Source organism: Psammomys obesus, unplaced genomic scaffold (assembly GCF_907164565.1).
Source record: "Psammomys obesus unplaced genomic scaffold, mPsaObe1.curated_primary_1811, whole genome shotgun sequence".
In the NCBI taxonomy this organism is placed as follows: domain Eukaryota; kingdom Metazoa; phylum Chordata; class Mammalia; order Rodentia; family Muridae; genus Psammomys; species Psammomys obesus.
This window is the reverse complement of record NW_026586173.1, coordinates 9,935,694-9,960,075: the sequence shown is the minus strand read 5'-3', so window position 1 is coordinate 9,960,075 and position 24,382 is coordinate 9,935,694. Positions and strand designations below refer to the sequence as shown.

The window sequence follows — 24,382 nt, the reverse complement described above, 5'->3', positions numbered from 1 at the left end:
AAATCATTCCTGTCTTCAAAGACAATTATGTGTATGGATGTTTTGCCCGCATGCATGTCTGTGTACCACATGAATGCCTTGTGCCCAGGGAGGCTAGAGGAGGGTGTTGAATGACCTGGCACTGGAGTTATAGATGGTTGGGAGCCACCATTCAGTGCTGGCAAACTGTTAATTCTGGAAGAGCAGCCAGTGCTCTTAGTCACTGAGCCTTTTCTCCAGCCCCACTGTTTCTACCCTAATAGAAAAATCAGCCCAAGGACAGATAAGAGAACACCCACAGAAGAATCACCAGCAGCCATGCCACACTGGAGAATTTGGCAGTGAGAAATACAGAGGAAAAGGAGGGGGCATTTTTTCCTTATTACCTACTGTGGCAGGGCTTGCCTTAAGAAAGACACTTCCCTGAATTGCTGGTGAGAGAAAGGCTAGAAATTCCATTTTTGGCACAGAGTTTCAAGAGGCTTAACTACATACACTTTTTTTTTTTTTTTAAAGATAGGAAGTATAACTCTCTAAATCCAGATTAAGGAAATATCTAAAATGCCTACAAATGTGCAGATATATTTACCATAAATTATGGAGAAGTAAAAAAGAAAAAGTGCCCAGCGATAGAGAATAACAAATTGTAGAACATACACATACAAATATTACATGACCTTTAAAATAATTCAAAAGAATATTTAATGGATCCATTTTTGACCTCTATTGAGCCATGCTTGCCAATATTCCATTGCTTCAAGCAAAGCATATGCTCAAGTCCAGACCCAGGAGAAGCATGTTAGTATGCTAGTGCAGTCATCTATTATATATGTTAATAGCATGATTATAGTTCATAAACATGAGGCGTGGACACACATGAATATGATGACATATACAAGTATGCTATCAGTCATCCTTTAATTTACTCTTTTGTCAAAGTTTGTCATAATAAACAATTTTTGTGATAATAAGCAAAATGTATTTCTTGAACTAAGAAGGTATGGCTCTGGGTTTGGGACATTTAACATGATAATAGATGTATTGAGGAGGAGGTTGAGTAGATAGAATTAGCCACTGTGGGGGATTTCTTCGATATGGTGTATGTGGTGGGGCATTGATTGAATGGTATCTAAGACGTGGAGCAAGGCTGTGAGGTAATTTTGCTTGAAAAAACTCATTTAATATGTTGAGGTTGAGATTCCTCTGAAGCACTGTAGTTGAAGGTATGGGAGGCACTGGAAATAAGAGAGCTAAAAGGAATAAAGAGAACTGGAAAGGGATGGGGAAAAAAGGGGGAGGGAGTTGGGTGGTTCTGGTGGGGAGAGAGTTCTTGAAGGTTAGTGATCATTATGGAAGAGATGATGCATTGGAAGGGATGCAGAGATGGCAGAAGAAAAGTATTAGGATAAAGCCTCGAAAGGTACTCTTGGCAGGTTGGGGGCCAGGGGGTGCTGCTAAGAGATCACCCACATAACAGATCTAACACAAGAGCTTTAATGGGGAGGGGGAAGATTGAAAGACTGTCTCAGAGTGGGGAAATGAGAGAGAGAGATAGAGACAGAGAGACAGACTGGAGTCAGAGAGAATGAACATGACAGAGAGATGTTTTAAAGGGGGTGATTGTCGCATAGGAGTTTATGCAGCTTATAGTGACAGTCGAAATGTACTGTACCTGGTAGCAGTGGGTGTAGAAGACTGATGACAGAAGCTGCTGAGCCACTGAAAGGCAGGCTGTTGAGGCACCAGATTTACATTTTTCCCCTTTGTTTTTTTATAAAGGGTGAAGAAATAGGAAGAGGTCATGGTGAGGCAGGAATGAGGGTGCCATGCTCTTTAGACTGCTTCCTGTTGTCTGGGGGTGATGATATCTTTGAGGACCCAAGAAACCTGGGATGCTGGCCAAGTCCTGGAAGAGCTGGCTGTTTTATTTGCTGTGGAGGCTCTGTGGGACCATGTGGGGCTAGGGAAGTGCAGGCCCTAGTTGAAGCAGTCTGTGAGGCTGTACCATCTGGGGTTAGCCACACGGAAGCTGTTCAGAATGCAGATTTTGAGGTAACAACTGGACCTGGTAGAAGGGACAGAAGTGCAGAAAATAAAGTTAAGAAATGTAGGGGAGAATTTGTTCTTAGATGTACATATGAAACTTTTCAGGCCGTGGTCCTGGTACTTGAAGGAGGGGAGTCCCAGGACCAGGAAAAGGGAGAGAGATCCCACCCTCAAGAATAAGTGGAATAGGCAGGTGGGGAAACAGGATTGACAGGAGTATTTATCTGGAATCCACTTGACCCATGAAAGGATTCAAATCAATTCCTTGAAGCTTACAAGAATTTTTTAAGTTTACAGAAAAACATAAGTTTTAGCCATGTTGGCATTACCATTGTTTATAATCTGTACTGAAATCCATATTGTAGAAAAGGCAATAGACTTTTTTACACCTTTGTGTCACAGATGAAGCTTGGGAAATGATTTTGAGTTCAAAGCATGAGTACCATTTAAGGCAAGCTCAGTGGAAGACAAACTTTCCATGGAGCAGGAGGGGCAAAAGCTCACGTGGTCTTGCTTTTCAGTATGACTACAGACTGTGAAAGCAGGGCTTCTTCACTCCTTCTGGAAGACAGTATATATACATATACGTTTATATTTATATTAGATGGACATTTCTGCCACAATGAGAAGAATTTTTAAATCTTACTTAGAAGAAAATCGAAGGAAATACAAAATCTTGAGTTTGTGACTATGATAATAGTAGTAGTACCTACTAATAGCTTATCAGAGCTCCATTGCTTAATGTTAAACTCTGAACTTATAAAGGGTTTTTGTTTGTTTTGTTTTGTTTTTTGAGACAGGGTTTCTCTGTCTCCCTGAGATTATAGGTGTAAGCCAGAGCTCCCAGCTAAATTTTGAAGTCTTAATACAACAGTAGCATAGTGAAGGAAAGAAGTCTGAAGCATTTTTTATTTCTCTTATATACCTTAAATTACTTTCTTATCACCACTTAAACTTTCGTGTCCTCTAACCTTTATAACTTGCATTTATCCACCTTAAGTTATATCCTGCATTTGCACACCATAAAACATCTTCTTAGACAGTAAGACACTTTCTTAGATCCTCACAACTTAAGCTTTTGTATCCTCAGAGCTTCCATAAAGTTTACACCTTTATTTTTCTTTCTTTCTTTTCTATCCAAGTATTTACCATGAGACACAAGTGGTTGATTAGTTTGGGCAGGGGAGTTTCTTTAAATAAAGGAATTATAAAAAGATACATTAAAATCTGTTTTGTGAGTTTATCTCTTCTGAATCTGGTAACAAGGTAAACTGTTGTCTAGACCTCTTAGTAGCTCTAGGAGAGTGAAGCCTGTGGCCTGATTTTACACCTGAAGAGACCTGAGAAGACAGCCAAAACCTTGGTTGCTGCTTTTAAACTGACTTATGTATCATTAGCCTAGTCATCAACTGGAGAAGGATAAATTTCACCTGAGTAAACAGGAAGTACCGACCAAGCAGTTTCTATTAAAAGGGACAGAGACTTATTGGCTACCTGGACAGTCACCCTAGATTCCTTTGTGGTCGCTGGAGGTAGAGGTTTCAGGGAAACATCAGTCTTTGGCCACCAGCCCCAGAAGATCTAATATACTTTCCTGTGAAGTAGAAACTTGGGGCGACTGGCCTTCTTTGTCCAGGTAAAGCAGGGCAATCAACACCCCCGTGTCCTGCTTGTCCACAGTTAGAACAGCCTTCGGTCATCAGTTAAGGTGAAGGACAGTTTTTGACACAGTGGCCAACTTTGCTGCATTTAAAGGAAGTTCTAAGCACAGTTCTTTTGTGCCCATCCATCTTCTTTGGAGGAGATTAGGTGTGCTGCCAGGAGCTGGCATGTCTATCATGAAAAGCTTTTGTTATTAAACTTTTTAATGCGATAGTCAGCAGATCTCTGAAGCATTTGAGGACCATCTATCTATTAAGTATGTCTAAATAGACAAACTTTACTTGTTTCTAGTTCTTTCAGACTCAACTTTGAAAACATATACAGGAGGCAAAATCAAGCCTATCATGACTACAAGTATAGTTCTGAACACATTTCTTCATTGTCTCTAACAGTTTATAACAAGTTACCAGTTTTGATAAGACTAGGACTTTTTGTTTTATCCCTGTTAGGATTAGCTTTAAAAATAACAATTTTTGAATTGAAGCTCTTCTAGTATCAAAATGAAATTTTTAATCATACAGTTCATAAGAGACTGACAACTGATCCTTTTATAGTGGGCCATTATAGGCCATTGTTTTTTGTGTGGCTTAGTTTATCCAAATAGCTAGAACTCAAAAGACAAAGAAGCTAAACAAATATTACCCTGAACCTGGGTAGACCTTAGGAATTTATAGATCTCAGTTATCAAATGTACCTTATTTATCAAACATGTTACTTTTTCGAAATTTCTTGCAGCTTGGTGTTAAACAACTTTTGTCTTAGCAAAGACATAAGTAGTCAGACATATATCTTAATTAGCTTTTGTTAATAGACCTTTATATCTTTATAATTTTATCACTGTATACAGTATATTCTAAACCAGTGTTGAATCACATAGTCAGTATGTTGTAGCAAGTAAAATCTTAAATTTCTATTCGCCATACAAAAATGTGTACCAATCCAAAACATTTGAGACTTGTTGCTTCTTTACTCTAAAAGGAGATACACTGATAAACAGAGAGCTCTTTAGGACTAAGGTTTCACAATGGTTTCTTTATACCACATGGTCATTTTAAGATGGTGAAGTTATGTGGCATGCACATGTTAAAGTTAGTAAAGATGCTGCCAGCCAAGATGGAGGAGAGCCACATGGTTGCTATTTAAAAACACATTTTCTAATATATATATGTATAATTTGTTTATATTTCTAATAACATCTATATTAAATATATGTATTTAAAGTGAGAGTTGAATACAAGCTACACATAGAGTTGAATCTCAGTTACATACGCATGTACATACCCAGAGTCACAGCATCAATGTGAGGACAAAGCAGGGAAACTTACCCTTGGCTGGTTGGGGGCCAAGATGTTCCACTAAGACATCACGCCATGCAATAGATCTAACGCAAGAGGTTTATTGTGGGAGTGGGGAGAGTGAAAGGCAGCCTCAAAGTGGGGACATGAGAGATAGAGACAAACAGAGAGACAGGCAGACAGAGAACAAACAAGATAGAGGCCTTGTAAAGTGGATGCATGTTGCATTGGAAAATACGCAACATATAGTGACAGTAGAAATGTACTGTACCCAGTGGTGGCGGGTGATGCCGTAAACTGCTGTCACTGAGGTGCTGACAGGTCGGGTGGCAAAGTGCCAAATTTACACCTGGTCGGTCCTTGTGTTCACTGACGTTCAAGGCCCCTGTAGAAGAAGTGTCAGGTAAATGCCTGTTCTGCTCACAATGCTGTCGCTGCCCCAAGTCCCAGTCAGTCACATGTTGTTACGACCTCAACCTCTTGCACCTCCCAGTTGTCCACTTGACCCATTTGTAAGTTCATTATCACTCATGTAATTAGCTGATTTATGGGCATGTTCTCCACCACAGTGTCAGGTCCACCAGCTGGCAGACTAATTCTCCATTGTTAATCACTGGTGCCCAGCACACTGGTTGGCATGGGTTTTCTTGGAGGATGAGTGAATCTAAGTCTAACATGCAAACCAGGGAAGTAGGATGGATCTAGAGGATCTATGAGGATAGAGGAGGAAGACTAGAGATGTCAGGATCCATGAAAGGATCAATAGAGTTTCACAGACAGAATAGGCATCAGTATTGACCCGTGTTAGTGTTGAGAAAGAGAGGCTCTAGGTGATCAAGAATGAAAAAGCTGTTATAGAGTAGGAATAGAAGCAGGTCTGATTATGACTAATCTGTCAAGAACACAAGTGGACTGATGAGGAAAAAAGCCACAGAAAAGCTGCTAAGTGCAGTGGACCTCAAACAGTGATAGATGGAAAAAATGTCTAAGAAGGAAAAAGTGATCATATAACAAATTGGGCGTAATTTCAGGCTATGGCAATTGATTATTCACAGTGTTCATAAGAGATGAACAACTGAAGTTGACCTAGATAATGAAGTGGAGATGTCTCGTCTTGCCCCATATCTGTCCCCAAAGCCACTGGCTGTGTCTGGAAGAGGCTATCTGTGCCCGACTCCCAGTTGCTGGTGTTGCATCCTCATGAAAGTTGACTGTGAGTCTGATGTCACAACCTCATGAGGTTCTCAAGTGATAAGTCCTTCAAAGTGTCACTCAGTCTGACAGCACCTGTCCTACCCTTCACTTTTTATTAGGAATGCAAATTCCAAAGCTCCACGTGGACCTACTTAAGCTGATGGTCCCAGAGCAGTGGCATAGGCTTGTAAATCCCAGCACTCAGGGAGGAAGACGGATCTTTGTGAGTCCAAGGCCTGGTCTACAAAGCAAATCCAGCACAGCCAAGGCTAGGCAGAGAAACCCTGTCTCAATAAAACAAAAACAAAAAACAAAACAAAAAAGATGGTCTTCATTCTTAGAGAACCACTGTCCTGCTCTGAAAGCACAGACCAGACCAGCAGTTGCCATGGACTAATTAGCCCTGGCTGACCTTTAAGCAGGAACCTCTGAACTGGACTTCCCCCTCACCCCCCTTCTTTTTAAAGTGCTTTTGAAGTTGTCTGCTTGAAACCTGCTTCTGAATTCCCTAAGCGAGGAGAACTGGACAGATAAAATTAGAGGGCCCTGTCATGTGACTGTTCCATTTTACAGGGTCTGCAGGTTCTGCTGGGATCCCAGGCACTTTTCCAGGCCTGGCTGTGATTTGCATATGTTTCTGAGCCAGAGCCTGGGCTCATGGGCCCCCTGAATTTGGTATTTTAAATTGCAGACTGGAGGACCAAAGAGAACTGAATTGCAGGCTGGAGGATAAAGTTTCATACACAGCAGCTGGAATTCATAGCTCTGGTGTCTGGCGCTCATGCCTTTGAAGACTGGTGAGAGGCTGTTGCCTAACAAAAACCAGACCCAGGTCCCTGGCTCCAGTCCTCACCGTGACTCTGCCCACAGTGGGTCACCTCCTCCCCCACTACACCTTTTAGATAAAAACAGGCTTAGCACAGGCATTTGCAGTTGCTTTTAATGGGCCTGGCCTCTCAGCTGCAGCTCTCAGCATGGAGACTCAGCAGCAGATACTAATTGCAGGAGAGGTAAGTGGAGTGTTTTTCCTTGTAATGTAGAGAGAGGTTCAGGGAACTAGAGACTGAGCAGATTCTCTTGTCTGAAGATGGTTCAGAAACCAGGGTATGCAGTTTCACAGCCCAGGCTCTGGATGCACAGCTGGGGCTTCTTGGTCCCTGAGAGGATGCTTGCTCTCTCACATTCTGAAAGCCTATTCATGCCATGTTTGGGGTCTTGATGACTGGGATTTGGGTCCAAGTCCTTCACTGTTGAATACAGAATTGTAGGTAGATCCTGGGAGCAAGGACCTCTCCTTCTGATGCTAGGGTTGCTGCTAGATGGCAAATACTAGATGTAGCAGGTTAGTTCCTGCCACATCTCTTGGGGAGTACCGCTTCTCCTTCTGGAAAACCTCTAGGTTTCTGTACAGACCCCAATGTATGTCCATTACAATGAATTCTTTCATGGCACTCTTGTAGGTAAGTGTGCTATTACCAAAGTCACAGGGAGGCTGTGAGCTCAGCTTTAGGTTCTCCGCTATTCCCAATTTTGAGCCAACAAACAAATCTTTCTAAACACTCCTGTCCATAGAATAGACTCTAGTCCTACTTAACTGATGGGCCCCACACAAAACTTTTTGGACAGAATATCAGTACCTTCTCACAAGAGTATTTGGGAACTTAAAAGGTCTTTAATAGCATTTTTAATTTATCCAGAGAAATAAATCCAGTTAATAAAAGAAGGGATCAGAGGCACAAGGACCCCTGTCAGGTGCAGTGGCCCTGGTGTCCCTTGACTGTTCTGCACAAGTGTGCTGGGTTCCCTGGATTCTCCAGCAGAGCTCATGGGGGGTGTGGGGGTGAAGGCAGATCTCTGGGGCTGCTCCCCTGTGACACCATTAGCAGCGAAAGCAGAAAGCACTGAGACTAGCCAGTGACCAAATGAATGTGAACTTAAACTGCATAATATCCTTCTCCAGATATAGTGTTTTTAATTACTAAACACAGCACAGGCCAGGGTAGATTGTAAAACAGTGGAATCCTAGCAAATTCTAGTAGAATCCGAGGAGCAGTTTTGCGGAAGTTATTAAAAACCACAGAAATTTACATAGCGCTTGACCTTGTACTCCCAGGAATTCTCTGTTGGAAGCCGTTTATTTAAGTCATGATAAAGCATGTTGCTCAAAGTACTTCACCCCAATGCTGATTAGAACAGTGGAAGGTTCAAAGTCCGTTATCCACTAAGGCTTAGTAAATTATAGCATATACTTACATATTTGTAAATACTTAATGACATCGCAGGCCAGTTATTAGGGATACTTTATATTACTTTATGATAATTACAAATGACAGAAAACAGTATGTATAATACTTCAGTTTTATAGAATGTATCTGGAACTCATTGATTTTGCTAGGCTGGCTAGTCAGTGAGCTCCAGGATCTAACTGCCTGTCGCCCGACCCTGACAACCAACACTAGGGTTAAGAGATCCACATAGCCCACATTCAACTGTAAAATTATTTTATTTATTTATTTAACTTGGTTCTTATTTCATTTTCCGTCTTTCCTTCTATCCCTCCAAACTTCCTGTACACCACTCCTTGTTCTTTCTCTTTCAAATTCATGGCCTCTTTTTTTTTCCATTAATCATCGTTACACCCATCTCTCTATATGTATCTACACATATTTATAAATACATAAGTACAACTTGCTCAGTTTATATAATGTTACTTGTATCCACATTTTCAGGGATGGCTATTTGGTATTGGGTAACCAATTGGTGTGCTCTTCCCTGGGGAAGACTCTTTCTCAAGCTTTCTACATTCTTTAGTTGCCTGTAGTTCTTCATGTAGGGTTGAGGCCTCCTGGGCTTTCCACCATAGCATGCCTATTGTTCTTATTCTTGTTCAACTCATGCTTAGGTCATGTTGAAGAGACTCTATGGGTACAGCTTCTGACATTCCTAGGACCTACAGTCACATAGCAAATTCTGTACTTAGTACAGAGGAAAGGTTTGTAGAAGCCCTGCACTGAACTAAGGATTGACAACTATGTAAGCACCTTGTATCTCTGTCATATTCTTGCCTTTCAAATTTCTGCATTATTTTATAACTGTGACCAGTGACCAATGATATTACTACTGTAATTGCTTTGGATGCTGTACAAGTACTATATAACACAGTGAGCTTAATGAGAAAATTTGCGTGTCTGCTTGCACTGGAAAGTGGAGCTCTTACGGTATTACTGTCCCTTTTTTTGCAATGTTTTCAGAACCTTAGATACAGGAGTACTTTGTAGCTATATCTGTTGAGGCTGGGCTCTATACTTCTATACTTATGCATATTGATTGGCTTTCTGTAATGGTCTTCATTGCAAAGAGAAGTTTCCTTGATGAGGGATAAAGACTACTTTATCCCTTATCTGTGGATATAAGGACAAATACTTAGGATGTAGTTAGAGATTATGCTGGTTTACTAAAGTGGTGATTGTAGGTTTTCCTCCAAGATCCATGACTTCACTAACTCTGGGTAGCTGGCTAAGTTTCCAGTACCAGTCATGATTTCCCTTTTTTTTTTTTAATGTTTTATACAGATTTATTTAAAAATGAAGTCATGAATAAATTGAAGTTATTCCAGAATATGGATTATTTTAGCATTGGAAAATTATCCAATGTAATTCACCACACTGATAAATCAGAGAAGACTCCTTAAGGTGCTGGTCTTCATTAGTAACTAGGTAATTAAAGCTACAAAAAAAAAATTGTTACTTTTGTTAACCTATACATATTTATTTTATCCATGTTTTTTGGCCATGATATATTTTACTCAAAACAAAGTAAATTGAAACATGTTATTAAAACGTACTTTTTGTATTTTGTTGTTGTTTTACTTCAAAATTATTATTGCTACTTCCAACAGTGATGTCTGGAGATAACTAGTGACAAAGTGTGACTTCCTGCTGAGGTAACATGCTCTCCTGGACATGCTAAGCTCTTCCAAGGTGTTTCAGGCAGAAACAGTATAGCGAGAATTGTGAGTTCCTATATATCTCAATCTTGTGTCTAGAAGACCTTGTCCTTGGTGTCTTCCATCCCCACTCTCTCTTACAGTCTTTCTTTCTTTTTTTTTTTTTTTTGTATTTTATTTTTTTCTTATCAGTTACATTTTATTAACTCTGTATCCCAGCCTTGTCCCGATCCCTCATTCCCTCCCAGTCCCTCCCTCCCTCCCTCATCTCCACCGTGCCCCTTGCCAAGTCCACTGATAGGGGGGACCTCCTCCCCATTCATCTGATCCTGTTTTATCAGGTATCTTCAGGACTGGCTGCAAAGCTCTCCTCTGTGGCCTAACAGGACTGCTCCTCCCTTGGGGGGTGGGGAGGCCAAAGAGCCAGTCATTGAGTTCCTGTTAGAAATAGTCCTTGTTCCCCTCACTATGGGAAACCAATTGGTTACTGAGCTACCACAGGCTACATCTGAGCAGAGGTTCTGGGTTACATTCATACATGGTCCTTGGTTGCATGTCAGTCTCAGAAAGGACCCTGTGCCCAGATATCTTTGGTCCTTGTGGAGCTCCTATCCTTTCCTCATCAGTCTAACTCCCCTTCTTTCTTATGATTCCCTGTACTCTGCCAGAGGTTTGGTCATGAGTCTTTGCTTTGAAAACACTGCTAGTTAGAGTCTTTCCAATGCGCTCAGTAAACTCCTGTCAATGTTCAATGCGTATCCCATCTGTCTTTCAAAACGAGGATTGATAATCTTACCCCATGTCCGCTCTCTTGATTATCTTTTTTAGGTGTATAGATTTCATTATGTTTATTATATCTTATAGGTCTATATAAGTGAGTATATACCATGTTTGTCTTTCTCCTTCTGGGATACTCTGGAAATCTATCTGGCGCTTTCTAAGACAATTAGGAATAGTGCTTCCTCAAGACCCAGCTATACCACTGCTAGGTATATACCCAAAGTTTGCTCAAGTACACAAAAGGGATATTTGCTCAACCATGTTTATAGCAGCTTTATTTGTAATAGCCAGAACCTGGAAACAACCCAGATGTCCATCAACGGAGGAATAGGTACAGAAATTGTGGTATTTTTACACAATGGAATACTACTCAGCAATCAAAAAGGAGGAAATCATGAAATTTGCAGGCAAATGGTGGGATCTAGAAATGATTTCCCTTTTGTTGAGGAATCTGATATCCAATTAAAGAGCTGTTGGTGACTGCCAAAGTATTAGTGCCACTATTTTACCTTTAGTGTTACCTTTGCTGGTCATTGTTTTGGTTTATGGCTGTCATAGCTGGAAGCTTATATGGTATCTGCTGGTATAACAAAAGCTAGTTCTCAGGGAAAAGGCTTTCAGGTGAGTTCCAGCTCAGGGTCCCCTGGACCCTGTGTCTAAAGGGCATGGTGTCTTTAGTAATAGGGAAGGGATTTATGTTCTCTGTCTGAGGGGTAGGCAAGTACAGGCAATAATAGGCTGTGTTCTTTGGGAGTCTCATGGACAGTCCTGACTGACAACTTAAAACAGGCCTTTTCATACCTAGCACTAGGGTTTTTGTTAGATGGTCTTTTGTTCTTGGAGGGAGCATTTTCAGACTAGATGAGAAAACATTTTTTAAACTATGTATGTACATTTATACACAAACTTACATGTTGTACATTTTTAGGTAGATAGTTAATATATTTTTAGTTTGACAGTTAATAGTATTATTCCTTATGACTTTTCAGATATACTTATTATTTTACCATCTTCTTTCCTTCCTCCCTAATTAGAGCTCACTTCTGCCATCAGATGACTTGTACCCTGGTATTCCCTCTCTTTTTCTCACTCACACCCCACCCCAGTGATAGTCCCCTTTTGCTTTCCTGGTTTCTGCAGTTACTGCAGGAATCTTTTTTATATCTCAAGATTTGGAGTTAAGTGACTCGGATAAGGAACTTGTGACATTTGTCTTTCTGGGTCTGGGTTAATCCACCTGATACTATCTTTTCTAATCCAATCCATTTTTTACCCAGAAAGTTCATTATTTTTTTCCTTTCTCTTCCTTCCTCTTTTTCTTTCCTTCCTTTCTTCCTCCTTCCCACCTTTCTTCTTTCTTTCCTTCCTCCTTTCTTTCCTTCTTTCTTTCAACAGCTGAATAGTATTGCATAGTATATATGTACGACATTGTCATTGTCTGTTAGTTGTTTGAAGGATATTTATGTTGTTTCTCCTTCCAGCTATTATGAATAGAGCAGCAGTGAATGAACATGGCTGAACAATTTATCTGTGGAGTTGGCTGTCAAGTCCTTTGGGTACTATGTTCACTTTTGTAAAGTCTAGAATGTATAATTACAACCCTAATGGTCTTAATTTCCAGGTAGCAGGATTATGGTTCATGGTCCCTTTTTTTCTCTATATATTTCCTAAGTATTCAGAAAAAGAAAAGCTGTGTAGAAAACTTATTCCTAAAACCTAAATAAAAGATATCTTTGAAATGTGACCTCATGAACCACTGCTTTAAACAAGTCCCTGACCAGAGAATCCTATTGGCTGGTTTGCATTTACAGGGAAGGAGTAAACTTTGCTTTTTGTTGGCGAAGGGAGACTATTGCCTCTGACAAAACCCAGGGGCAAATTTCATCTGGTTCTAAAGGAAGAACAGCTTTGAGAAGAGGGGAAAGGTCGGCCTTAAGCCAGATGAATTCTGGCAGGAGCATTAGTTTGGAACTATGGAGCCTGTGCTGTGTTAGATAGCTTTCTAATTCCCAGTGTGCTCGAAAGCAGAAAGTTCATCTTTACTTAATGGTCTGGTAAGCCCATTTATGTTTTTTTAGAAGAATAAAATGAACAACATTCTTAAAATGTTGGCAATGAACTGAAAAGAGCAGTGGCGAGCCTAGCTGGGGATAGAGAGCGTCCCGGGTGTTCAGAAGCACTGGGATGGCTTTTTTTGTTTTAAATTGCCCCCAGAAGTGGTTGTTCACATTGCTTCTTAAGTGGAAAGCACAGTACCCACTTCCTGCCTGAAAATATAATCATATGTAAAGCTGGACTTCAGAATGTCGTTCCAGCTTGGGTAGATCGCTTCTGTTAATTCCTATGTAGAAAACATAGACAGCAAGTACCACTTGCTGTCTGAAATGTGATTGGATGTAAAGCAGGTCTTCAGAAGTCATTTCCAGCATCAGTTGATGAGCTTTGGACAAAGGTACGAGAGCATGGTGAGGATAAGAGGAGGGACAGGGGGGCAGGAATGGCCATTTTATCCTGCGTGGGAGACTTGAGTCTATAGAAGTAAGCCAGAACAGAGGAGGAAGTCTGTCCTTAGAAGTCCTCAAGTCCACTTGGATGTGGAGTGAATAATGCTGAGTGGAGAGCCCAGTGTAGGCACATCTGACTTGAGTCATAGTCACTTGGATTGGAAGAACCCTCTGGGTGTTCTGCAGCTTTATCCCTTCCCTGTTGGATATGACACTGGGGAGAAGCTTAGGATGCAGGGGAGGTACTGTTGTCCTAGTCTCTGAGTGTGGAGGAAGGAGCTTTGCTCTCATGAGGCATCCTGGCCCATGGTACTGACCTTATCTTTGAGGTAGACCTAATGACAGCGGCTCTGATGTCATGCAAACAGGAGTGTTTAGGAAGCAGGTAGCTCATTGTGTGTCAGAGGAAAATTCTTTTTCTTCTTTCTTTCATTCCAATTTGAAACTTACTACATAGTCCTCTTCTCCTCCTCCTTCTTCTTTTGGTTTTCAACACAGGGTTTCTCTATGTAGCCCTTGTTGTCCTGGAACTCACTCTACAGACCAGGTTCGCCTTGAACTCAAAAATCCACCTAAAGGTGTGAACCACTACCACTGGGCAACTACATTCTTAAAGTACTCTAGTTTAAGGAAAGCATTTCACTTCTCACTTTAAAATGGCCTGATATTTAATTCCTTTCCAACATCTTGTACTTTAACTTTTAGAAATTTTTTTTCTTCTCATTTTGGTAAAGGAGCTTTAATTTTTAATAAATCCTACATACAGATTTTATAGTTTTGAAGAGACAGGTCTGTTTAAAATCACAAACATTCTGACGCTGACCTCATAAGATACGTTGTACTTAGAGCACAGGTATATACTTTGGAGTCCAGGAAGTCCAAGTTAAAAGTGATGGTCAAGTTGTTATCCTAGGAGGACCTGTGTCTTAGTTCATATGTGTAAGGTGCCTCAAGCTGTGTTGTCTGTGGTAAAATGAGTTATGCTATCTGAGGCCTTCCTGACATGCATCCACCAGGATGGTTCCTGTGCAGCAAGGTGACTTGCTGCAGAGAGAGAGCAGAATTATCTTTGGTTTCATAAGTACAAGTAAAGCGTATGCTTGCTCCAGGATGTAATCTTCTAAATGTGCACATTTGCAGTTAAAATATATCAGTGCTGGAAACAGCTTATGCTCATTTGAGCCTGCAGTGAATTGTAGTCCTTCTCTGGGTGTCGTGGGAGGTCTTCCTTACATGATGCTGCTTATTGAACGAGGTGCTGGTGGCCACTGCTCAGGATCTGGGGTTAATTCTTAGAATAACAGTGAAGTTTACTGTCTGGATTGTTCTCTCAGATTTCTTTGTAGAACATGATACTGTCTGATAGCATGACCCATAGCAGAACTTCTTTGAAAGGTAGAGATGATCGTGTGTTTGTCGGTTGAGTTTCCATTGACACTGAGAGACCTTTGTTTCCCCTTCACATCTCTGACAGCACCTCTGTCAGCTGTGGGTTCCATCTCAGGAGATGACTTTCTCTGCTCACTCGTAAGAGCAAGTCTTCACCTCTTGCTTAACGTGACATCACGGCAGTTCAGACATACTCTCAAGCTCCATGTGTAATTCCTGCTCTCTACTGTTTCTCACACCTCTACAGTTACTTCCTCCACTCGTGTCTTGAACCCTTTAATCATTCATGAGGATTGGAATTAAGTTCTTTCAAACTCTCATTAGCATTGACGTCTTTACCTCTCATAAATTTCTTAATGGCATCTAGAATGGTAAATCCTTTCCAGCATGTTCCCAGTTCACATTGCCCACATCCATTAGACAAATCTATGGCAGATCAAGCCTTATAAACACATCTTTTAAGTAATAAGCCCATATAGTTGACATGATGCCTTCATAATGGACAGCTACGTTGGCAGGCATAGAAGCAGCATTAATCTTCTTGGATATATCTGCCAGAGCTCATGAGTGACCAGGTGTTTTGTGAGTATCCAGTAATATTTGAAAGGAACCCTTTCTGGGAAGTAAGTCATAACAATCAGCTGCAGATATATGGGAAACCATATTGCACACTGCCATCCAGCCTCCGGTACTTCAATTACGGAGCACAAGCAGAGTAGATTTCCGTATAATTCTCAGGGGCACCAGGAATTTGGGGACATTAAATGAGCATTGGATTCCACTCAAAGTCACCAGCTAAATTTACTCCTAATGTGTGTGTGGGAGAGAGAGACAGAGAGAGAGAGAGAGAGAGAGAGAGAGAGAGAGAGTGAGAGCTTATGATGCCAGGCTTTGATGTCTCCTGCTCTGAAGTCCTCAGGACTTGTGTTAGCCTGTCCCAGTAGTCTGAGGGCCCTGTGTGCATCCTATGACTCTCACATCAACACTTGTTGCTTCACCTGCATTGTGTTCTGGGCATGGCCATTTCCTTAAGCACCAGACTTACCTCCTGCAGCTCCCTGAGCTCTCCTGGGGGGGTCACAGGGTTAGAGCGTGGGACCTTGCTCTGGATTAGATTGTGTGTCTGCTGTGGCTGGATTCATCTGTCCAAATCACTAAAACATTTCCCTGTCAATAGTGAGGCTGTATTCTTTCTTATCCTTCCTGTGTTCACTGAATTAGCCTCAGGGTGAGTGCTAACACCCACATCTGTGGAGGCTTCCTGAGAGCAGAGCAACATGCAGATTTTACCCGTGTAGTCTCTGCTCAGAGCCACAGAAGCATGTACCGGACTTTCTTTTCTTAATGATTATCAGCGTGGCTTAATTAAGGATTAAAAATTTTTTAAATTAATTAATTTTGCTTTCACAACATGGCTAACTGTTGGGCACACTGGAGGTGCAGCATGTGTCCTGCCTTGCTTGGTGATTCTTTTTCACTAAGCTTGCCTATGTCTAGTTTTTAAAGAAGTGGTTCTCAGCCCATGAGTCACTACCCCTTTGGGGCTGAATGGCCCTTTCATAGGGGTTTCCTAAGCCCACTGGAAAACATAGATATTTACATTGTGATGGTAGCAAAATTTCAGCTATGAAGTAACAAAGAAAGTTATTTTATGGTTGGGGTCACCACAACATGAGGGACTGTATTAAAGGGATGCAGCATTAGGAAGGCTGAGGACCACTGATTTAAAGTGAGAGGCTTTACACTCTTCCTTTTATGTGGACACTCACAGATGTTAAGGCAATGCAACTGATAGGCCTGGTTTCTATATTGTGTTTCAGAGGCTAGGGAGGCCTGAGTAGAAGGAGAGAGATGGGGAACAGTTTTTCAGTGGGAGTAGACATGCTCATTTACTAATTAAGCTTACTGTGTTATATGGTACTTGTATGACATCCCAAACAATTACAATAGCATCATAGATGAGTGGCCACAGTTTTATAATAAAGCAGAAATTTGAAATACAAACAAGAATGTGACAGAGATGCAAAGCGATTACATGGTTGTCACTAGATTTGTTTAGTTTAGGGTTTCTGTATCTTCTCATCTTTACCAAATACAGAATCTTTACAGCACAGTAGAATAAGGTACACCTGTCTAAAGGCTCTACCCCTCATGGCATAATAAACCCCTGCTCAACCTTACATTGAGTGCTACTGGGTTTTAACATACAAATCTGAAGGGCCACGTAAGTTAGACTCTAGTCCTTCTTACTAGAGAGTTCTGCAGTTGTACAAGAGCCAGCTGATCACTTGTCTTCACAGCTATGGCTTGAAATAGACCACAATGGGAATGGTTATTATAAGCACTGAACTTGGTAGCCCTAGAGAGCACTGCTAATGTTTCGCTATCAAGAAGTTCCTAGCATCAGAAGTAATTTTCCTGCTGTGTGGTGAAAGGACATCCCAGTGAGTTGATTCTGGATAAATAGCCTGGCCACTGCATGCCAGGCTTTTAACATCGTAACACATGTCATCTATAGAGTTGATTAAAAGCTGAACAGTTGAATTTTATAAGTAATCCCAAGCTGGGGCTGTGATGGTGCACACCTTTAATCTCAGCACTTGGTAGGCAGAGGCAGGTGGCTCTTTTGAGTTTGAGGCCAGCCTGGTCCACAGAGTGAGATCTAGGATAGCCAGATCTAGGACAGAGAGACCCTGCCTGGAAAAACAAACAAAATCACAAATCTTACAATGGAAACCTAAAGTGAAAAGGAGATAAAGCGTTTTGTGTTGCCTGTCTGTCTGGAATATTATGCCTCCCCCAAACAGTTCATTCTGTTTTCTGATCTCCAGGGAAGGTTTAATGGCTACAGAATGTCTCAGAGCAGGGTGTGCTTACGCCCACCTCTGTGGATGCTCCCTGTGAGCAGAGCAGCATGTAGAGTTAAGCTGTGTAGTCCCTGCTTAGGGCCACAGAGTATCTGCTGGACTCTGTTCCCACCCTCCCCACAACACCTGAGGTTCCTAAAACCCCGCAAGCAGGAGGCAGTACAGCTCAAACTGACTCCAGTCCTTTGGGATGGACCACTCTCGGCTGCTGTGTTTTTGTATTTATCCAAAATTAAACTTGATGAAGTCCTACGTCTTTGAGATGTGGAACTTCTAGTAGCCAGAGAACCTGACCATTGTAGGACCTCAGTCACATGTGCCTCAGTCTGTACCTTGGAGATAGAGACTTAGCCAGTGGGAATCATGGCCTTCTTGCCCTGGTTCTCCCCAAAGGTCTCATATATACCTACCTGGAGCCTAAGTAGGAAGAAAAAAAAGTGAGTGATATTTGTGGTCATTGGAAAGGCCCATCTCCAAGGTCCATAGGACAACCCTATATAAGCAGCAGGCTGCATATAGTACCCGTGATCCTGCTGTTTGCAGTAACTGTTCATTGGACAATATATCTTAAAAAGTAAAACATGTACAGATTACACCCTGTATTATGGTGCTTTAGAATTATATATATTAAAAAAATAAAACGAAAAAAAAAAAAAAACAAACCCAAAAAAACAATCACAAACCCAACTATAGGCATGTATCACTTGGCAACAGAGATACATTTGGAGCAGTGAGTCATTAGGTGATTTCATTATTGTACATGCATCATAGGACACGCTCATACAGGCTAAGAAGGCTCCAAAAGCACTGAAAATAAAAGCTCATTAAACCACCATTGCATATTCAGGCCATCCTTGACTAAAGTGTTTTCATACTTAGTGATATGGAAACAATTCAGGTAACTCTCTAACACAATAAGTACAAAAAAAATCTGGAAAGAGGGAAAGAAAGACTGCAAGAGCTGTGAGATTGTTTCCTAGATATGTCAGGGATGCTATGCCCATAAAACCTCAAGAATATGGTTGTCTAAGCAAGGCCTGTATTATGCCAGTCAATGTGCCAGTTCAGATAGGGGGAAATTCACAGTGCCCCACCCCTAGATGTAGAGCTACAGGTAATTAGAGGCTGCTGAGAGAGGGAGAATCAGCTTTCTTCAAAGTCAAGCCCCTTGATGGGCTATCTAGTCCCACGTGGTCAGTCCAAAACATGTGTTCATATGAGTAGCACTAAGTGAACTCAGTAGGTTTGTATATGTGTATGTAGGCACTATTCCTTAAATTCTTTCCTTATTTGGGGTTCCTTAAGCTGCTCCCTCCCTTCCAATCCCCCAACCCTAGGTAGGAGAGAAAGAAGGTTAGAAGGGAAAGGGGACATAGACCTCTTTAGAGTTAGTTCTGGCTGCTTAGGGTCATCAGGTTCTTTGGGAAAATACTGATCTCAGTCATCAGGGTACCTAGCAGTCCAGCAACAACAAAAAGCAAACGTAGCAGGATGAACAAGCAGCCTTCTTTCTCCTCCATCCATCTTCTCAAAGCTCTCCCAGAGTCCTGGTATTTATACTCTCCCAGAGTCCTCAGAATTCCACTAACTCCAGCTGGCAAAGACCATGCGACCCCCCTCACGAGGCAGTTTCCAGCTGCCAAAGATCATGAGGCTGTCATTAGCTGCCAAGGATCACTTGCCCTCTCTCAAGGCTGTTATCATCTGTGGATAAACTAAGGCAGTCACATATCCCACACTTGGGATTAAAACAAAAACCTGCTTACATAACATAACTGAGTTTTTAAAGAAACCAAACCTCCCACCACATGTGTATGTTTATGTAACAGTAACAACTAAGGAAGAGGTCATGCATTTGAGTGGGAGTGTGTGTGGGGGGACCCAGGAAAAGTTGAAGGGGGAGGGAAGAGGGTATGAAAGTGATACAACTACAGTATTCAAAGCACATGTGTGGCAGTCAGCAGATAACTTCATGGAGTCAGTTCTTTCCTACCACCTTTATGAGGGTTCCGATAACCAAACACAAACGGATATAAAGCCATATTGCTGGACAGCCCTAGACCTAATGCCTAAGATGAAAAAAGATTTTTTTTTTCTCAGACATGAAAGAGTGAAGAAGGGGACATAGATTTGGATGAATAGGTTGTCCTAGTATGGTTCTTTCCTCAAAATTTGGAAATATAGGCAAACTGAATACATTTCTAAGAAAATAGAAATCATGGTAATGAGCCCAAGTGGTTGAAAACCTGAAAATGGAACAGAAACAGAAGGTCCTTTTCCTGAATGTTTTGTGGACTCTTCAAGGGCAGGGACTGCAGGCTGAATTGCATGTAGATTGTTCTAGAGTTGACATATGTAGTAACGTTCAGCTTCAGTGGGGAAGGATGAGGTGCCAGCGTATTTGTTGGCAGTGACGACAGATGTGTCTGAGGAAAGCAGGTCCTGTGCCTTCCTGAGAAGTCGGTACCCAGCAGAGGCTCACACTCCTGTTTCCCAACAATGGGAAAGTTACACATTAGGGAAAACCAGTCTGCCTTCATATTCATGACCTCTCCTGAAGACCACAAGGGAGGTTTCTTCATGACCTTGTTCATGTCGAGCCTCCTCTGAGGTCAAGGGAGGAGTATAGGGGCAGCTGGGTTGGTACCATTTCTGACCTTGAATTTGTTCAACTTCCTAAGTACTATACACGGATATTGAATAGAGTGGCCCTGGCTTATGGCCACCAGGCCAGGCTGTGGTTACACCATCACCCCCTTCCTTCTCTTACCCTTGCTGGGAGCTTCCTGTCAGGTGCCTGCTGTTGCTTCCCACTGCTAGAAACATGCTTTTCCTCCTCCGGATCCTGGAGTTAACATCACAGATGTACTGGGATTATTTTGCCTTCCCAGGATCTCTGTAAGGCTTGACATGGGCTCTTAAAATGGAGAGTCTTCACGTTCCTCTTTTTTCTTATAGAGGAGATGGTGGAAGGTTGTTTTATTAACACAAAACTACCTTGGGCACTCTTTGAACTCTCTGGAGCCCTTGTATCCTGCCATAATATGCAAACAGCAATCACATGCTCTGAGCAAAACTAACCGGATTTAATAGAGGATGGGGCTCAGCATGGTGGCTTACTCCTGTCATCCCAACACTTGGGACGCTGAGGCAGGAGAATTGCCACAAACAAGTATGAGGATACGCAACATGTCATATCTTAGGCTGTAGAGTGAAATCCTACTGAAAGACAAATCAATCACCAACAGCAACAAAATAAAACAAACAAAAACACTTTAAAATAAGCAAAAAGAAGAGGAACAGGATAGAGCAGAATAGAATGGGCAGAACCCTGAGCTATCCTCTTGGCTGAGACCAGCTATGTGATAGACAGACATATCTTTTGCCTAGATTTTAACCTGACTTTGTCTCCTTCTTATCTGCTGTCTACTGACTGTCTGGATTGTGGCATCCACCATCCCTGAGGTTTCTCTTGTTCTGGGAATCAGCCTTTGTTGTCCAAAGTGTGGCCTAGACTCTGGGCTCCAGGCTTCCCTCCAATTTCCTGGAAGCCCTCCCTGCTCTGTTGTTATTATTTGACAAGTTTCCACTTTGTAGCCCATGCTGGCTTCTTCAGACTCATTATCTTACTGTGTGGCATAAGCTGGCCCAGAGAAGACATTCCTCTTGACCTTTCCTCCCAAGTGTATTCCCATACTGGGTTTCTTTCGGTCTCTTAAATGGCTATGGCTTGTGGGCTTGGGAGATGACCCAGCAGTTAAGGGTACTTACTTTTCTGGCAGAGGACCTGGGTTTGATTCCCAGCACCCACAACTGAACCTCACAACAGTCAGTTACAACTCTTTAGACCTTCTCGGGTTCCTGTATGCATACATGATGCACAAACATATATATATATATATATATATATATATATATATATATATATATACATAAAATAAAAATAATATGAAATGGTTATGGCTTAGGGCCTCTAGTGATGGCTGTTCTTTGTGTTTAGCCTCCTAAGGAAGTTACCTTCTTTGACACCTTCTTCCTACCCCCTTGTCCAATTCTAGAGCTCAGGACTTGCTGAGAGTTACAGCCAGTTACTGTCACATACTGCATTCCAAGGCCACAAGACCCAAGTATTAGATATAATTCATCATTCTCCATCTCTACTTTCCCCCTAATTACTTATTCCCTCTAGTTCCCAGATTTAACAACTGAGGTGAGGTTTCTCTTGGTTTTCTCCTATCCATTCATTTTTCCTATTTTATTAAAAACTCCACTGATATGGTGCATACCCAGGAGGCTGTGGCAGGAGGATCATAAATTCAAGCCAGCCTAGGTTTCATACAGCCTAGCCTGTCTCAAACAAAACAAAAAGAGGAGCCTCCTGGCTTTGTCTGGTGTCCATCCAGTGGGCCATATAGCACTTGTGTCCCTGAAGGGTGCTCACCATGTGGTGGATGTGATTATCTGGTTCCTTCATCAGAATCAGGTGCTTTGAGGCAAAGGCTACCCTTGCTTCTCAGTGTCTCCCAGTCGTGTGAAGTATGTCAAAGAGGATTAAGTGTTTTGTCCATGTGACGATACATGTGTCATCGTAAGTCCCTCATGGATTTATTATGTGCCATTCTATCAGTCTTCCCTGGACTGGGATATAACCTCTCTGAACATATGCCTGTTTTTAGAGAGTTTTAATCTTAAACATGTTAGAACCTTTATGAAACCTTGACACTTAAGACTTAGGGACTGTAGTAGAAGAGGGAGCAGAAAGCTCGTAGGATCCAGAGGGCCGGAGAGTCTGCTCTGAGCTAGTGTTGTGGACTATGGTTGCTTAAGCAAGACCAGCACACCAGTTGTCTTGCATATGGTTGGGGGAGATTGCACAATATCCCACCCTAGATGAAAGCTACATGAAATTAACGGCTGCTGAGAGAGGGAGAATCCGTCTTCCCCCTGACAGATTATCCAGTCCCAAGTAGTCAGCCCTAAACACATAGACATAGGAGCAACACTCAATGGACTCATGTATTTATATGTACATATGTGTGTGTATAAGACAATAGACATTAAAAGTCATGAGGCTGAGAGGGAGTTGGGGGGCTTCAGAGAAGTTAGAGGGAAAGGAGGAAGGGGTAGAAATGATGTAAATACACGACTCATGTATGAAATTCTAAAACAAACAAACAAAAAAAACTATTGCAGGCCTTATAGAGTGCTCTTGTCCATGCCCTCAGGGCCTACTGAGGACTGTTCAGTCAGTAGCCCCAAACAACCCAGATTGCAATTGCTCTCTGGCTTACCCCTGACATGGTGGGACTTTTCTTCACTGTGGGAGAGTGCAATCTCCCCACTGCCTTTCCTAATCCTCTTAGAGACCTCACCCTGCCAGCTGTCGCTCTGCTAAAAATGACACTGCCCTTCAGCACTCTGCCTCCTTGAGGAGTATGTGGCAAAAATCAATTGTGTGTATTCTAGGTGCTTCTCAGCGTTGCTTATCCTCAGAGCTTGCCAGCGAAATGGTCTGTTTTGGATCAAGTCAGTTCTGCCAGCCGATTGTATGTGCTTCCCCTCTCTCTCTAAGTGGAGCACAGGAGAAGGAAGGACTGCTCGTTGTGGTGTTCATATGCCTGTCTCTGCTGCTCTCAGAGAATACTCAGCAGGTACCAGGCCACCTGCTGATACAGGCTCTGAGGCTCATAGCCACACTGGAACTCAGGAGAGTCCAAATATCACACACTGTCCCCTGAGCATGTGAGCCTAAGCAGCACCTTTGCTCCTTTCAGCTCTTGAGGGCAGGGGCATTATTATGTTCACATGTGGTGCCTACATGTGGCCTACATGTGCCTACAGGGACATGTGCCTACATGTCCCTGACCCAAGCATGGTGTGGTTTCTACAGTAGGAGATACTCAGTGTGGATGTGTGAAGTTAGCAGAAGGAAGGAGGGACAGAAGGTGGGGCAGAATTGAAAACAATGTGTCAGCTGATCTTTCAGAGTAAGAAGTTGGATGGTATCAAATGGAAAATTTGATAAATAGGTTTGATGCCCCTAAATATGTGTGAAATTATTTCTCAGGGAGTACCTGTTGTGTTACAAGGTTGGATATCATCAGTACTGGTAAAAACATCCAAGACTTGAGGAGCACCCGACATTAGAAATAGCAATGGGTTAGCATCTAATTGGACATCTGAGGTCTCCCTCAGAGCCTGTAGCTCTCAGGAGGAAGAGCTTGCTGAAGGGTCTGTTGCAGCCAGCTCTAAAGCAGTGACCGACTAACTTGTGTTGCTCCTGCTCCGTTGTACACACTGTCTAGATTGAGCATCTCATCGTCATCATTCCCCAGGCCTCTGCGGCCCTTTCATCTTGGGTCTGGGTGTCAAGTATGAGAATGTCCATTTTTTTCTATCTTTTCCCAATGACATTAATGCTGGTGTTGGTTTTAGAGCAGATGTTAAGTGGCCTTGAGCTTGCTATCATTTTTAGTAGATTGGCCATGGCTTGCTAGGGTGTTGAGAAGGATTCTGAAGTTTACTTTCAGTTCAGTGGATAGAAGCCCCATGGAAGGAGGTAGCAAGGGGCAGGGATGGTTAGAGAGGAACTACGTGGATGCCACCCCTGTTCTAGAGAGCTGGGGTTAACAGCCTAGAGTTGGTGGAGGTTATTTTAATGTCGTGTTTTTTTTTTTTTTTTTTTTTTTTTTTTTTTTTTTTTTTTTTTTTTTTTTTTTT

The 24,382-nt window shown here is 42.0% G+C and overlaps 1 protein-coding gene and 1 pseudogene across 2 annotated transcripts in view; one reads left to right on the top strand and one right to left on the bottom strand.

Annotated features, from left to right (window-relative positions):
- Positions 1-24,382, top strand: part of Eepd1 (endonuclease/exonuclease/phosphatase family domain containing 1) — a 109,171-nt gene that overhangs the window by 40,047 nt on the left and 44,742 nt on the right. The gene's annotated exons all lie outside the window — the stretch shown is intronic.
- Positions 18,128-18,245, bottom strand: LOC129672191 (small nucleolar RNA SNORA70; annotated as a pseudogene).